Genomic DNA, 12,224 nt, shown 5'->3' with positions numbered 1-12,224 from the left:
GCGACCGGGCACTGTTGTCCTTGGTATCCGAATTACCAGGGCTCTTGGTTATGTTATTGCTACGAGCCAGCCAGCTGTCTTCTCCCGCGCAAAAACGGGTCATGAGTGTCGTGAGGGCTGCCATAGATTTCGGCTTTTCCTGTCCAAGGTGCCGGGAAAGCCACTCGTCACGGATATTATGCTTGAAGGCCGCTAGGGCCTCTGTGTCCGGATAGTCGACGATTTGATTTTTCTTGGTTAGGAACCATGTCCAGAATTGCCTGGCCGATTCCTCTGGCTGCTGAATTATGTGGCTAGGTCATCGGCGTCTGGTGGTCGCACATAAGTGCCCTGGAAATTGTCGAGGAATGCGGCTTCCAGGTACTCCCAACAACCAATTGATTCTGCTGGCAAGCTGTTAAGCAAATGCCGAGCTGGTCCTTTAAGCTTGAGTGGGAGGTATTTGATGGCGTGTAGGTCATCACCGCGGGCCATGTGGATATGGAGGAGATAGTCCTCGATCCATACCGCAGGATCTGTTGTGCCATCGTATGATTCGATGTTCACGGATTTGAAACCCTTGGGGATTTGATGATCCATTACTTCATCTGTGAAGCATAGTGGGTGTGCGGCACCTCTGTATTGGGCTATATCACGACGTAGCTCGAACGAGCTTTGTCTACTGTGTTCGGCCCGGCCGGATTTACTGTATCCGGCGTGACGATTACCGTCTCGTGCCGTGGGGCGCCCACGCGATCCGTAGATCGACCTTGTTTGCTTTGCCTTGTCCTCCAATATATCTCGCAGGTCTGGCGCATTTCCCCGTGCCTTGGTATTTTTAAAGCGGCGCTGGGGTGCAGCTTGAGTGGAGGGTCGAGAGGCCTCTCTGTCGCGGCCACGAGGTGGCCGATCGGCCGCAACATGCGCTGGTGATGCAGGTGCTCCCTCCTCTAATCGGGGTAGCAACCTGCACTTTGGGTAGCTCTTGGAGGGGCGTTCGAGTTCATACTCTTCGGCCGCAAGGACTTCCGTCCATTTGTCGGCTAGCAAGTCTTGATTAGCTCTAAGCTGCAGCTGTTTTTTCTTGAGGCTGCTCGCCATGGCCATAAGCCTGCGTTTGAAGCGCTCTTATTCAACGGGATCCTCAGGCACGACAAATTCGTCGTCGTCGAGGCTTGCCTCGTCTTCGGAGGGAGGCATGTAATTATCGTCCTTGACCTCTCTATCTGCCGCTCTCCATCCTCCTGTGCTGAATTTTGCTGGAGGGGGTTTCCTTCGGCACTGTCCGGAGTGTTATTATCTCCCATGCCGGAATTACCATTTTTGCTTTGGCGGGATTTAGAGCGGCCCCGCTGACGCCGGCGCTTAGGCTGTTTCTTGGAGGGGTCATCCTCCGTTGTTCCATCGCCATCGCCTTCTTTTGGGGTGTCCACCATGTATATGTCATATGACGAGGTGGCTTTCCAGTGCCCTATAGGCGCCGGTTCCTGATCGTCTCCTGCATCGGCATCCATACCATCGATGTCTTCGCAGTCGTAGTCGAGCATGTCAGTTAAATCGTCGACAGTGGCTACAAAGTGGGTGTTGGGTGGGCTTTGAATTTCTTCATCATCCGCATCCCAACCTTGCTGACTGTAGTCTGGCCAGGGCTCTCCTGATAAAGAGAGAGACTTTAGTGAATTCAGAATATCGCCGAAAGGCGAGTGCTGAAAGATGTCCGCGGCGGTGAACTCCATAATCGGCGCCCAATCGGATTTGATCGGCAGGGGCGCGGGGGGGGGGGGGGCTCGGAGTCCGGAGAGGAGTCCGGCACCTTGGAGTCACGGGCTTCGCAGGGGACTAAGATGGTGTTCGGCTCGATCTCCGTAGAGATTGCAGCCTCTGAGGCGGCGTCCAACCACCCGTCCTCGATCGGCGCAATTGGCTCCGAACTAAGGGTCGAAGCTGATGCGGGTGCGGCCTCTAGGGCATTGTTCGACGACAGAGCTAAATCATGCCCTTCGTGACAGTGCAGCGCGCTCGGCTGTGGCTCAAATACGTCGAAGATCAAGTCCCCGCGGATGCCAGCCGTGTAGTTCAAACTTCCAAATCTGACCTGATGGCCAGGGGCGTAGCTTTCAATCTGTTCCAGATGGCCAAGCGAATCGGCCCGCAATGCAAAGCCGCTGAATACGAAGATTTGTCCGGGGAGAAAAGTCTCACCCTGGACCGCATCGCTGTTGATGATCGGAGGAGCCATCGGGCCTAAAAGTGACGACACAGAGGAACTCTCAATGAAAGCACCAATGTCGGTGTCAAAACCGATGGATCTCGGGTAGGGGGTCCCGAACTGTGCGTCTAGGCGGATGGTAACAGGAGACAAGGGACACGATGTTTTTACCCAGGTTCGGGCCCTCTCGATGGAGGTAAAACCCTACTCCTGCTTGATTAATATTGATGATATGGGTAGTACAAGAGTAGATCTACCACGAGATCAAGAAGGCTAAACCCTAGAAGCTAGCCTATGGTATGATTGTTGTTCGTCCTACGGACTAAAACTCTCCGGTTTATATAGACACCGGAGAGGGTTAGGGTTTCACAGAGTCGGTTACAATGGTAGGAGATCTACATATCCGTATAGCCAAGTTTGCCTTCCACGCCAAGGAACACTACACCACAACACCAATGCAATGGCATATAATCTGCCAGGAGAACGCAATTAAGACGGCAGAAAAACTGCCAGGAAGGAGTTTCTCCCGGCAGATAGAACTGCCACGACAACGGCTGCCGGGGATTACTTCTCCCGGCAGATAAACAATCCCTGGCAGTTTTTCTGCCCTGACCTTTGTATCTCCCGGCAGTTAATTTTTTCCCGGCAGACTCTGTGATGGGTTGGCACTACAATTCCCGGCAGTTTTACTGCCTGCACAAACATGTTTACCCGGCAGATAGTATGCCATCACGGTTTTTTCACAAGCAATCTAAATTGTTATTGGTAGCATATCCCTTATTTAATATCCAATCAGTTTGTTCAAACAATCATGACAGATCACAAGTTATACATGCGGTTCAATCAAAGTTATGTGTAAGGCCTCATTCAATATCATAAACAGACCAGATACATATGTACATAAGTTTCGAGATAAAGAAAGATCATGACACACAAGCAAAATGAGGATACAGTGCCTTGGGTGCCAAAACAACAACCAAAATGAGCACAGTAAAACTTTGCAATGTCTCTAGGTTCAACAAACAAGGCATATTACATATATATTATCACTCCACCAACTTGTAGATCTTCCAAACCTCCAGCAACTTCTATATCTTTGAGAAACCTGTAACAAATTAGAAATGCCAAATGATGTTGTTTCAGATTTCAAATCGACAGAATAAATATTTAATATCAATGTATTTCTAGGAAAGAATCATGTTTATGGGGATACATATAATGTTCTCTTCATACAATTTCCTAATCAATTGTTCACAGAATACATATCCACACATTATGCAAGAAATCTATGATTCACACAGGGATGGGTGCACCCATGCAGAGGCCAAGGCTATATATCTTCCATTTGAAAAATAAAAGGAAGGGCAAGCTAGGTTTCATGGATAACTAGGAATACTTGATTACCCAAGAAGCCATTTTCACACATGGGGCTTAAAATTTCATCAAGTTGCAAAGTATGTTTTGACTACTACAAAAATTAACTTTGAAAGGCTGCTGTGAAGGGTAAACCACTTGAGGTTGATATTACAAGTTTGATCAAAATCTCCTATCAAGATCTCCAAGTTTTCTAACCAAACTTACATCAATTGAGAACAACAAAAGGGATATTGCCCGAGTGGGCAGAAGTACTACATGTAAGAGATGAATACTACAATAAAATATCATAAGTTTAGGTGCATGGATATAACAATCCACAAAATTTACAAACTCACTTCCAAGGAAGATTGCCAAAGAGCATCTAATCAGCATCCTTATTCTCATCGGTCAGGACATACTCTTGGTCCCTAAGAGCATCTGTCCTAGAACCATTTGTGAGCCTATCCTTGTTGATGTTTTGCAGGAACATGTTTTGCCTGTAATACCATGATTTTAGTTACGAATCTGCTTCCTTGAAATATACATCAATTTTAGAGGAAAATAGAAAACACCTATAGTTACACAAAGTTCCGTAAGTAATGCTATGAATAGTACTTATACTAGCTAATTTTCTATGCGTTGCCACCGGAAAACATAATTAGACGTAGACACTGATTAAAATATCACTGTACAACTTGTCGCATGTGCAGTACTAATTCGAAAAACATGAAAGTATTGCCTCGACCTCAAGACATGTGAGTACTGCTTAGCAAAAGCAATATCAACCTCAATCTTAAGCATGTGGAGTGAATGAACGAAGTGCCAAAGACCTGGAATTGTTCAATAAGATTTTTTTTCCTTGAAAAGCCCACGGAGAAAATTAAAGCACAGGACAAACGCATCACTGCTAAGTTAAACTGGAGAGGCCGGGAGTATGTGCCATGAAAACGGCGCACAATCGCCAATTCCACTTTAATAGTGAAGATGATTAACAAAAATGTTAACACAAAGCAATGACATATAAAACAATGATTTAGGAGAGAAAAGAACAAGAAAAAGTTATGTGGAACTTCCGCAGTAGATGAAAGGCTTCACCATGACCCAATCTTGTGTATAATCTTGACCATTCGTAATCATGAAAAATCTCATAGGGAAATGGAAATTTTACATTCTTACATGATTGCTTCGTGTGGTACTATTAACTTTCCATGCCGATATGAATCTGAAACTAAAAAATGATGCTTTCTCCAAATGAGAGCTCAAGGTACTCAAATCTGCCAAAAAGATCTGATCATAGTGTATGCGATCCTGTAAAATAATACAATCAGTCTTCTTCATATACAAACTCTAAATAGAGGAGATGCGACCGATTTGTGGAGATGCATGTCGTACTGGATTAGAAGAAACAGTTCATTGAATAGTGAGCAGTGTTGAGGACATACCAAAACATGATGACACAAAAATCCAATTTCCCAATAGGTCAGGATGCATGATAAATTCTAGGAAACAAATTAGGCTGGAAAAGGTTGCCTGGCTCACAAAGGGCATTGTGTGAGAGGGTGAACCTGGAGAGGTGTGGTTCGGTTGGAAAAAAATTGTCTTGGGGAAAATAAAAGGTGGGCCTCAGATTGAGAAAAACATCAGTGGGAGGGGGAATCGTATGAAAGGGTGAAAACTTGGAGGTAACGAATGACAATAATGGAAAATGCTTTATAGAAGTTGCACATCAACAGACTAACTGAACACAGGTTACCAAAAGCTGCTTCTTTTCCTCCAATACTGAATGAATGTTGTGAATGGCATATGTGTTCTTTTGCCTTTGTGTTCCTACCATTTAGGAAAGACCAGACCCACTCAAGTAGCAATAGACATCTCTAATTATTTATTTTTTCTCTTTTTAAAAGGATGTTACAGTTAATCCTCATGAGTAATTATTTAGCGATCATTGACTGCCTTGTAGCCATAGTTAAGCCAGTGGGATTCAAAAGTAGTCCATTTTTATCTTCTTGAGAGCTTCACTAACCCAAAAATGCATAAGGAAAATCTCATTCATATTTTTACATTTACTGCAGGCTAGATATTAACATATATTTTACAATGGTAACTTACATCTAGAAACAACGAAAGAAAGAACAGTGCACATATATAGCTGGAAATCATTAGAAGAAAATGAAAACAACAACACTCACCAGTGATGAAGCAGCTGAACATCTTCTGGATCGCTAGGGAAATGTTTTCGTATAGCTCGAGTTAAGTCTTGAGTTCGACCTTCCTTAGGTATGGGTCTCCATTCATGCTGACCTTGACATAGCAGCATCCTGCCTCGCTTCTACCTTTGTTCTCAACCTTGGTCTTTATGGCATTGGCGGCTAGTCTGTTCTTCCGGTAGCTCCCAATAGGCGGCCACCCAACAACTTGCAACCTATAGAGTGCATCACAAACACTTGCTAACAGATCAGATCGAACCAAGCATCACCTTTGCTGCATTTTTTAAGCCAGACAGCAGTCTTGTGAACGTTAGTGCAGGCCATGCCACAGTATACCATACTAGATACACAAGATACTGGGATGATAAAATTTGGTCGTATACATAAATTCCTAATTCCTAAATCTGTAATCCATGAACTTGTAAAAAGATCTCCAAATCTGGCCAGCTTTAAGTGCATTTTGGTTTTTACCTCTGGAACATATTTTGCAGTTTTACAGACAAAACAACCGAAATTTCTGCCTATGATTCAAGCAGGATTAAAACTCATTCCTGCATGATCTTTACTCACTCTTTCCTCCAGCAATGCAACGACTGCAAGCAAGAATGAACAGGTTATGGCGCCCAACAGTTTAAACGTCTTACAACCACATGAACAAAGCAAGTAAATGTCTACAATGGAAAATAGCCAATGAGTGAGAAACTATGTCAGCACTGGCGGAGCTTCGTGAGGGCAAAAGCGTGCCATGGCCCGCCCAGCCGCTGAGGTAAAAATATAGCTATATACGTGCAGGCCAGCCCACGACAGCCTCGCTCGCATGCTGTCTCGCCTCGTCAGACTTCTCTCCTTGCATCCAGCCTCAGTCACAGCGAGAGGGCATGAGCCACACATACAGCTGCACAGAGGGACAGAGAGAGGTGGGGCGGAGCCGCAAATTAAGGCCCAGTTGCCGGTCACAACGAGTAGCAGCGTAGAGCGATGCGGACTGCGGATGCTCCACGGCGACCCATGCCGCGGTGGCTTGGCCATGCACCAGGCGGCAGCTAGCAGCGGCTGCGCCCAACCGGGTGACGGCAAGTGCAGACCTAGGCGACGAGCGCTGCTGCACTAGCACAGGCACATGCACAACCCGCAAACTCTCATCTCCCAGGCAGTCTAACTTTCCTATAAAATGTAGGCTATAGCACTCTGAAATTCAGTGAATTAATAATACACATCCTAATTTGGATAGTGGATAATTGCCCTGGGCACTGGGTAGCAAGGCTAATCAACGCCAAAATCGATTTGGTTTTCAAGTGAAAAAAGAGATGTACGTTACAGATTAAGTTGAGGAAGACTTTTCAGCAGCAACTCATCATCCTTTCCTTGGGTTGATTTTTTTTCGTGTTTTTTTTAGATTGGCCCGCCCAGGATTTTCTTTGTAGCTCCGCCACTGTACGTCAGGTTTTGAGAAGCAGATTACTAAAGAATACAAATAATATTCCAAATAATCTGGCCAGGTTTCCGCCAATTGAACCTTTAGGTTAGTACACTGCATCTCATGACTAAAACTGCTGGACACTGAATAAAAAGAAAAGTTAGCAAACAAATCTCACCTATCAAATGCTCTGGTTTGGGACAAGGAAGTGGAGGAGGCAGAGCTGCTCGCGGGAGGGGACGGACGCTCCGTTGCTTGGGGCAGAGGACGTAGAGGAGGCAGGCTTGGTCGGTGCTCTGGTGACAAGTCCTGCTCGGGGGAGGAAGCTCGCAGAGTATGGTGGTGGCAAAGGACAGTGGACGGCGGAGGGCAGTGGTCGGCGGTGGAGTGGCTCGGCGACGGGGCCGGTCGGCGGCGGCTTAGATCCGTGTCAGATGTATGCTCGGCGACGCTGTGATGGGGTGTTGGGGGCGACGAAGGAAGTGGTCGGGGACTCGGGGTGGCTGGGGGCGTAGGCGGGGGTGCGGTGGTTGGTTGCGGTGGCGAGGGCACATGAGATTGGGGGCGGCGGCGGTGGGGTGGAGGGCAGGTCGAGTTGATTTGGGGGCGATTTGGGGGAGAAGATGAATCGAGAGATTCTTTTTTTTTTAAGGGATGAATCGAGAGATTGGGGCCTCGTACTTGGTTCCGTGCCAACATATTTTCACGGCTCGCGGGCTTTCCCGAGCGAGCGCGCGCTTAGGAAAAAATTTCAGGATCGCGCGCCAACGTTGTTGTCCCGGCAGAAAATGGGCCGTTCTCTGGTTGTCCCGGCAGTTTCCTTGCCCTCTCACGTACACGTGGTACCGACAGTCACCCTGCCCTTGCTGTTCACGTTCTACCGGCAGTTATTCTGCCATGAACTACTTCTACCGGCAGTAACAAGATTCCCGGCAGATCTTTTGCCCCTAGTTACGTACTTCTCCCGGCAGTTAATTGCCCCTAATTAAGTGTTGTGGTGTAGTGGAAAGTCCCTTCCGGACACGGGACGAAGTCTTCAATCTTGTATCTTCATAGTCCAGGAGTCTGACTGAAGGTATAGTCCGGCTATCTGGACACCCCCTAATCTAGGACTCCCTCACACACTGAAAGACCAACTAATAAAAAAGTGCATGCGATAGAAGAAATTAATGTTTTGAGTGGAAAGATGGATGAACTTATGAAATTGTTTTCTACTAAGAGTGTTTCTTCTGATCCTAATGATATGCCTTTGTCTACTTTTATTGAGAATAATAATGAATGTATGGATGTAAATTTTGTTGGTAGGAATAATTTTGGCAACAACGCGTATAGAGGAAACTTTAATCCTAGGCCTTATCCTAGTAATCTTTCTAATAATTATGGAAATTCCTACAACAACTCTTATGGAAATTTTAATAAGATGCCCTCTGAATTTAAGACTAGTGTTAAAGATTTTATGAATTCGCAAAAGAATTTCAATGCTTTGCTTGAAGAGAAATTGCTTAAAGTTGATGAATTGGCTAGGAACATTGATAGAGTTTCTCTTAATGTTGATTCCTTAAAGCTTAGATCTATTCCTCCTAAGCATGATATCAATGAGTCTCTCAAAGCCATGAGAATTTCCATTGATGAGTGCAAGGAAAGAACCGCTAGGATGCGTCCTACGAAAGATGCCTTTATTAAAGTGTGTTCTTCCAATTCCTATGAAAATCAAGACGAAGATCTAAAAGTTATTGATGTGTCCCCTATTAAATCTTTGTTTTGCAATATGAATCTTGATGAAACTGAATATGATCCACCTTTACCTAGAAGGCATTCCAAAAATTCGGAGTTTTTAGATCTTGATGACGAAATTGATAAAAGTGGGATTGAAAAGAATAAAACCATAGATGTTGCTAAACCCACTATATTGGATTTCAAGGAATTTAATTATGAAAGTTGCTCTTTAGTTGATTGCATTTCCTTGTTGCAATCCTTGCTAAATTCTCCTCATGCTTATAGTCAAAATAAAGCGTTTACTAAACATATCGTTGATGCCTTGATGCAATCTTATGAAGAAAAACTTGGGTTGGAAGTTTCTATCCCTAGAAAAATTTATGATGAGTGGGAACCAACACTAGTAGAAAAGGGGGCTTTGGTCCCGGCCGGGTAACCCCATTAGTCCCGGTTCAGTCCAGAACCGGGACCAATGGGGGCATTGGTCCCGGTTCGTGAGCCCAGGGGGGCGGCCGGGCCACGTGGGCCATTGGTCCCGGATCATTTGGACCTTTTGGTCTCGGTTGGTGGGATGAACCGGGACCAATGGGCCTCGCTCCTGGCCCACAACCATTGGTCCCGGTTCGTGCCTCAAACCGGGACTAAAGATTAGACCTTTAGTCCCGGTTTGAGGCACGAACCGGGACTAATGGGGATGAGACCTTTAGTCCCGGTTCGTGCCATGAACCGGTACTAAAGGTCCCATTTTCAAACTCTACCCCCCCCCTGATCGCCTTTTCAGTTTAAAAAAAAACTAAAAGAAAATGATGGAAATGTCAAAAAAATAAAAGAAAATAAGTTTCCCATGTGATATGTGGTCTAGTTGTTGGGAAAATTTGCAAATGTGAATTTTGACTTTATTTGCAAAATCTCTCTGAAATTTGTAAAAATGGGCATAACTTTTGCATACTAACTCGGATGAAAAAGTTTTTTATATGAAAAATCATCTACTCGAAAAGTTACATCCGAATTTAACCGGGGGTACCCCGTTAAACATTTTCAAAATTCTCAAAAACCTAATAGAAAAAATTTACGGGGCTTTTAAGATCTAGAGTGAAAAAAATCGAAAAAAATTCAAACAGTGGGCAAACTGTGGTCAAACAATGGTCAAACTAATTATTCTAGAATATTAGTGTTACTAAATAATTATTTCAGTTATTTCAATTTTGGTCAAATCTGGTCAAACTGTGATCAAACAATGGTCAAACTAATTATTCAAGAAATAATTATTGTTTTTTAAAACAATAGTTTCAAAATAAAACTATGAAATGTGTCACTTCATGCTCAAGCAAAATTCCTGAAGGTTAATAGGATTGACATCTTAGTATTGTCAGGAAAACAACAAGTGCAGACTTGGAGCGAGGGAGAATAGAACCCGGAAGTTAAGCGTGCTCAGGCTGGGGGACTGGGAGGATGGGTGACCATTCGGGAAGTTAGATGATTTGGAATGATGAGGGGTGATTAGAGGATAAATTGAGAAGTGATGAGGGGTGGTGATTACAGACTGGAGGTTAAAATAATTTAGAAATTTTAAAATCGGCCGCGCCCTTTAGTCCCGGTTCTGGATTGAACCGGGACTAAAGGGAGAGGCATTAGTACTGACATTTTGTCCTGGTTCCAGAACCGAGACTAAAGGCCCTTATGAACCGGGACTGAAGGCCCTTTTTCTACTAGTGCAACTATTAAAATTAGGATTAAGGATCATGAATTTTTTGCTTTATGTGATTTGGGTGCTAGTGTTTCCACTATTCCCAAAACTTTGTGTGATTTGCTAGATTTCCGCGATTTTGATGATTTCTCTCTAAACTTGCACCTTGCGGATTCCACTATTAAGAAACCTATGGGAAGAATTAATGATGTTCTTATTGTTGCAAATAGGAATTATGTGCCCGTAGATTTTATTTTTCTTGATATAGATTGCAATCCTTTATGTATTATTATTCTTGGTAGACCCTTCCTTCGAACGATTGGTGCAATTATTGATATGAAGGAAGGGAATATTAGATTCCAATTCCCATTAAAAAAGGGCATGGAACACTTCCCTAGAAATAAAATAAAATTACCATATGAATCTATATGAGAGCCGCTTATGGATTACCTACCAAAGATGACAATACCTAGATCTATCCTTGCTTTTATGCCTAGCTAGGGGCGTTAAATGATAGCGCTTGTTGGGAGACAACCCAATTTTATTTTAGTGTTTTGTTTTTTTGTTTCTATTTAGGAATAAATAATCCATCTACCTTCTGTTTAGATGTGGTTTGATCTTTTAATTAGTGTTTGTGCCAAGTTAAACCTATAGGATCTTCTTGGATGATAGTTATTTAATCTTGCTGTAATTTCCAGAAACTTTCGGTTCATGAAAACAATTGTTAAAATTCACCAGGACGTGATAAAATAGTGATTCCAATTGCTCCTGCTCAATAAACAAATTGCCTAGGTCGTCCAATTTTGGCTGATGTTTTGGAGTTCCAGAAGTTTGCGGTAGTTACATATTACTACAGACTGTTCTGTTTTTGACAGATTCTGTTTTTCGTGTGTTGTTTGCTTATTTTGATGAATCTATGGATAGTAAAATATTTTATAATCCATAGAGAAGTTGGAATACAGTAGGTTTAACACCAATATAAATAAAGAATGAGTTCATTGCAGTACCTTGAAGTGGTCTTTTGTTTTCTTTCGCTAACGGAGCTCACGAGATTTCTGTTGAGTTTTGTGTTGTGAGGTTTTCAAGTTTTGGGTAAAATATTTTGATGGATTATGGAACAAAGAGTGGCAAGAGCCTAAGCTTGGGGATTCCCATGGAACCCCCAATATAATCTAAGGACACCAAAAATTCAAAGCTTGGGGATGCCCCCGGAAGGCATCCCCTCTTTCGTCTACTTCCATCGGTAACTTTACTTGAAGCTATATTTTATTCACCACATGATATGTGTTTTGCTTGGAGCGTCTTGTATGATTTGAGTATTTTATTTTTAGTTTACCACAATCATCCTTGTTGTACACTCCTTTTGAGAGAGCCATACATGAATTGGAATTTGTTAGAATACTCTATGTGCTTCCCTTATATCTTTTGAGCTTTATAGTTTTGCTCTATGTGCTTCACTTATACCTTTTGAGCTATATAGTTTTTGCTCTAATACTTCACTTATATATTTTAGAGCACGGTGGTGGATTTGTTTTAAAGAAACTATTGATCTCTCATGCTTCACTTAGATTATTTTGAGAGTCTTGAATATCATGGTAATTTTCTTAATAATTTTAATATGCTAGATATACAAAATTAGTAAAATTCTTAGGA

The 12,224-nt window shown here is 43.4% G+C and overlaps 1 long non-coding RNA gene across 5 annotated transcripts; it reads right to left on the bottom strand.

The window, feature by feature from the left end:
• Positions 1-3,040: 3,040 nt before the first annotated feature.
• LOC123128656 (uncharacterized) lies at positions 3,041-7,792 on the bottom strand. 5 transcript variants are annotated; one of them, XR_006463351.1, is made up of 7 exons: positions 7,347-7,790; positions 7,065-7,183; positions 6,223-6,344; positions 5,734-5,966; positions 4,721-4,852; positions 3,901-4,041; positions 3,041-3,293 (listed from the first exon to the last, which is right to left on the bottom strand). It is a non-coding gene; the product is annotated as an uncharacterized lncRNA (long non-coding RNA). The 5 variants fall into 5 exon arrangements; XR_006463350.1 differs by having other exon boundaries at positions 5,734-6,344; positions 7,347-7,792; XR_006463349.1 differs by lacking the exon at positions 7,065-7,183 and having other exon boundaries at positions 7,347-7,787.
• Positions 7,793-12,224: the final 4,432 nt, after the last annotated feature.

This window comes from Triticum aestivum, chromosome 6A (genome assembly GCF_018294505.1).
Source record: "Triticum aestivum cultivar Chinese Spring chromosome 6A, IWGSC CS RefSeq v2.1, whole genome shotgun sequence".
In the NCBI taxonomy this organism is placed as follows: Eukaryota; Viridiplantae; Streptophyta; class Magnoliopsida; order Poales; family Poaceae; genus Triticum; species Triticum aestivum.
The sequence above is the reverse complement of the archived record's forward strand: the minus strand, read 5'-3'. Positions and strand labels throughout refer to the sequence as shown.